The sequence below is a fragment of the Rattus norvegicus genome, chromosome 12 (genome assembly GCF_036323735.1).
Source record: "Rattus norvegicus strain BN/NHsdMcwi chromosome 12, GRCr8, whole genome shotgun sequence".
Lineage (NCBI taxonomy): Eukaryota > Metazoa > Chordata > Mammalia > Rodentia > Muridae > Rattus > Rattus norvegicus.
In genome coordinates, this window is record NC_086030.1 from 42,142,803 (window position 1) to 42,147,848 (window position 5,046).

General features: G+C 51.4%; 1 non-coding gene across 1 annotated transcript; it reads right to left on the reverse strand.

Moving 5' to 3' along the window:
- Positions 1-397: 397 nt before the first annotated feature.
- Positions 398-516, reverse strand: LOC120096019 (5S ribosomal RNA). The gene has a single exon (XR_005492108.1). It is a non-coding gene; the product is annotated as a 5S ribosomal RNA (ribosomal RNA).
- Between the last annotated feature and the right edge of the window lie 4,530 nt (positions 517-5,046).

A 5,046-nucleotide genomic window follows, 5' to 3' on the forward strand; every position in this document is an offset into this window, starting at 1 on the left:
CCTCAACTTTCCCTATCTGGTTAGCGCCAGCAGTGCGCGAATCACGGGCTTCCAGGCACAGGAGCAACAATGAGCTTCTTGTTCACCTCCACGCTGACTGCTCCAGCGGATGCAGATCCGGCCACTCCTTCCTGTCCACGAGGCCTCCCACTGCTGTGCCTCAGTTTCTCCGCTTGGTTACCAGTGACGACTGCGTCCGTCTTTAGGATGTCAGAACGATCACGTGGCTGAAAAGGTGCGTAGAGAAGGCACCTACTCTCCAAGGTCACCTTTAGTTCCTAACGGAGATGGAAGGAGAGATCAGAGACACTCTCACGGGTGGATTGAGGGAGAAAAAGATAACTTTGTGTTCATATAATCATATGAAAGTATTTTTTTTTCTTTTTCTTTTTTTAAAAGCCTACAGCACCCGGTATTCCCAGGCGGTCTCCCATCCAAGTACTAACCAGGCCCGACCCTGCTTAGCTTCCGAGATCAGACAAGATCGGGCGTGTTCAGGGTGGTATGGCTGTAGAGACAAAAGTATTTCTATTATACATTTGTGTGATCCGACATACAAAACTAATAAAGTCAGTCTCCCTTGGCATTTCTTAGGGACAATCAATCCACAAGGAACACTTGAGTTATTCATGTTCCTTAGGGACAATCACCAGGAATACTCAGTTTATCCATGCACTCTCCCATGCCTTCCTACACACTACATGTAAGTATATAAATCTGGCTGGACATCACTCTGTAGACCAGGCTATCCTTGAACTCACTGCCTCTGGCTCCTGAGCACGGAGATCAAAGGTGCACCAGCACAACCAGCCTTCAAAGATATTCTTGAAAACCCAGCATTTTGTCTGTGTCGTTTAAAACACATTAGTGGCCTCAGGAAAGGCGGCTTGGTGCACAGGCTGAGATAATCCATCAGTTACTAGCTTAGCCCCTTCCTTGTATGGTCCCTTTGGGGACACCTCATATAGACATCTTCCTGATCATTGATCTTTGAGCGTGTGCTGTGGTGGTTCTCTGTCTCTGTAGAGAACAGTTCCTGGGCCTCCTGGGAGACGTGTGTCTGGTGTGTAAAGTGACACACAGATTTGAATGTAATATTTACACGTCCTTATCTACTTGGATGGTCCTAGGGATTGAACCCACAGTCTTGCACACACTAGGTAAGTGTTCTACTGCTGAGCTACATCCCCAGACCTCTTTTTGCTTTTCTGACTTAGAGGTTCCAAACATCCTTCTGATAACTCCACCCTCTAGAGACCCAGGGGCCAGAACCACTCATTCTCAGCCTCAGAGATGGGTACCATCAACCCCATGTGTTCCTCTCAATTCCCTTCCTTTCTTCTCCAACCAGGTTCTCTCCTTTTCACCCACCAATGGACAAGGAAGAGGTTGGAGGCAAATAGGTTAGAATGTTCCACAGAAGACCAAAATGCCCTCCTCCATTGGTATTCTGGGTGGGAGGCACTGGGTGAGCTGTCTCCCCATCACCACCGTCCTTCTAGTCCACATGAGGGGTGAGATTTTACCCACACTACTCCAGGAAGGAGCTACGGATATAGGGAAGAAACCCAAGGAGGCTAAACCACACAGGTCCTCATGTAGGAGGCACCTTGAGCAGGCAAGTCCAGAGAGAGAAAGTGGACCAGTGGACGAAGGCTGACCAGGGGTTAGCAGATGACAAGCAGAGCTCTGGAGGCGGGAGGTGATGGCTGTTCGACCATGTTAATGTACTTGAGGCTGCTGAACTTGTTTTCCTAGAAGAGGGAAGGAGGGGCATGTCCAGGCCCCCTCCTTGCACATGGCTGTCCAGCTTCACTGCCACCCACAGCGCAGTGTCTTGTGTGCTAGCTCCTTGCAGCTGTCCAGCAGCTCTCACTGCCCCCAGCCCATCCATCACTCCGTCTCCACTCTCATCCATCTTCCCTGAGGCCTGCCTGCTCATCCGTCAGCCATGGCGACGCGGGCCACCACTCGCCCACCTCTCCCAGCCCACCCACTCATCTTTAGCCACCTGCTGCCACTCCTGTTCCCCTCCATGCCTTCCAAAACCACTTCCTAACCATCCTCCGAGTTTGAAGAGATGCTGGAGAGCCAGTCATGTGCCTTAAGGACAAGATGGCATCACCCTACTCAGAATAGCTGTCCCCCTGTCTGCTCCCAGGCACATGGGGTCCTAAGACTGCACAGTGTAGGTGTGTTTGGGAATCTCATCCGGCTGTGAAGAGGGATTCAGGTGGGGTCTAGTGGAACCTGGGATTCTGCATTTCTTACCAGCTTCAGCTGCTGCTCTGTTGGGCCATAGTTTGAGAAGCCACATTTGAGATTCTGTCTAGCTGGTGTTCTGATTTCCAACCCCCAGGACTCCAGATACCTCTGACAAGGTTCTTGCCACCACTGGGGACTTGTACAAGAACTTGTGGGGACACCACCCACGGTACAACCTGATACCCCTCAGCTCACTCTACACTGTTCATCTTGATGGAAGATCTTAGTGGGTGTTGGGGAATACTTTCTTGAAGTCATTGGTAATGAATGTGTCATTGAAAAAAACCAAAGCCCTCATGGGCCTCGGGTGAGCTCAGTGGGCAGAGCTCTTGGGGATGTGCACTTCAAATCCCAGCACTGGGAAGGAGGAGGCAAGGTCAAGAATTTTGGGGTCATTTTTGGCTACCTAGCAAGTTCAGGGTCAGCCTGGGCTACATGAGACCCTGTCTCAGAGGAGGAAGATAAGGGGGGAAATCCCCAAGATATAAGTGAACAATTTCTTAAAGGGTGCTTGGTCCCCTCTCCCCTTGCAACTTACAGTTCTAGAAGTTTAAGGAGAGAAAGGGGGAAATACTGCCCCTGTAGCAAAGGCAGATGTCCCTTTGACCAAGTGATCCACATCTGAGGTGTGAGAAAAGCGCTTCACCATCACCCTTATTTCCCCAACCTCTCTGCTAACTATCCTTCCAATCCATTCATATCCCCAGTCCCCGTCCTTACCCCCACTCCTTCACCCATGCCTTTATCCCCCATCTCCTTATCCCCAATCTCAGATCCCCTATTCTCGAATGCCCCACCCCCACATAACTCACACTTACCTCATCCTTTATATCTTCATCTCCCCAGAACCTCCTTCCCCCGCCACCACCCCCAAATCTCCCACATCCCCATCCACCCCTTCATCCTTCCATTGCCCTGTCCATTCTTCCTTCAACTCCCCATATCTTCATTCCACCCTTCCCATCCCTCATCCCCATTCCTCTCATCCCACCCTTCCCATCCCTCATCCCCATCCCTCCTCTCCCCATCCTTCCCATCCCTCATCCCCATCCCTCCTCTCCCCATCCTTCCCATCCCTCATCCCCATCCCTCCTCTCCCCATCCTTTCCATCCCTTATTCCCATCCCATCCTCCCCATCTCTCATCCCCATCCCCATCCCTTCACCTCACCACTCCACCATCCTCCAACCTCCCTTATCCGCCCTCCATGTTCCCATCCCCTATTCATCAATGTCACCATCCTACCATCCCCTGATGCCCGTGATAAGGCTGAGCAAACGTCTGAATGAACAAACCCCACTATTTTCTTTTCTATGGTTTTCAAGACAATGAGCATTTCAGGTAGCCCAGGCTGGCAGTGAACCAACTATGTAGCTCAAGATGACCTTGAACTTCTGAACTTCTGAGTCTACACCTCCCAGGAGTATGTGCCCATGCTTGACTTACGTGATGCTGCAGATGGTACCCAGGGCTCCGAGCACAGAAAGAAGATTCTCTACCAATGGAATGACACCCCCAGCCCTGGCTTGACTATGTTCTATTTCTAAGAGCAGGTCCTCACAAGGAAGTCTTGAAATCGGTATTTAGTGGCTTTTGTTAAAACAGAACAGAACCGAACCAAAAACAAACCTGACAGCAAATTCATCAGGTGCACGGGGTCTTGCTCTGTTCCTGCCACTCTGTGGGATGTGCACACAGTAAGATGCCCTGACTGCGAGGCCTGTGGGGTGTGCACACAGTAGGTAAAGACTCTTCACATGCCCTGTATGTGAGGCTCACCTTGACCTTTTGAACTAGAAACTGAGGTATACTGTCCAAATCTCTGCTAGAAGTCAGTGTCACCCGGGGGTGTGTGTGTTCATGATGCTCTCTGGTTAACCATACAGGTACACCCTGTTTCCTGATGGGCCCTGAAAGCAGGAAGAGAATTAAAGGCCACCTGCACAGGCTTAGCATGAAGCACTTCTCCTGCTAAGTGCTTTCCCTGCTAAGTACCTCTCTTGCTAAGTACCTCCCCTGGTAAGTACCTCCACTGGTAAGTACCTTCCTTGCTAAGTACCTCCCCTGTTAAGTATCTCCCCCAAACCAGGCTCCTTCATTGCAGGCAGGGTTGGAATAAATGAAAGCAACATCTAGGATGGCCCCTGATGCCCCATGTCCCCTCCCCTTGTTATGCACTCGTGAACCGACCCCTCCCTCCTTGACTGAGAAGAGCCCCTGTGGTTTGCTTCTGGTTGATGGCAAACCCTACCCACGTACCAGCATGTTTTCCATCTTGCTGACACCGATGGGCTAAGTAGCCATGCTGTGGCAGTCTAGGACCCAATAGGCAGCTTCCAGACAACAGTTGCCAAGGAGCAGGGGTGCTCTGTGTGCATGGGAGCAGACCCCCTGCCCTTGGCCAAGCCTTCAGGTGAGACCCAGACCCCTGTGGTTACCTCTGGACACCTCAAGTGCAGGCTCATGTGACCCTGCTCCAGAGGGCTCCTTAAGCAGTGTGAGGACCTGACCCACAGAGCACAGTGCTCAGCTTGAACTGTAACAGCTGAGCGGGGGTAACAGCAAGACCATAGCTTCCATTTTGTAGATAAGAAAGATGAAGTTCAGAGAGGTTGTCTGCCTGGCCTGAGAGGCACAGCAGGGACTGACACCATAGTCAGACTCTTGTGGCCCTCTGCTCTCTCCCATGTCACCTGCTGTCCTTGGGAAATGACTTGTCTCTGAGTGCCCTCCTGCTCTGCCTGTCACCTGCCCTGGGGAGCAGCGTGGGGGCCAGGGTTT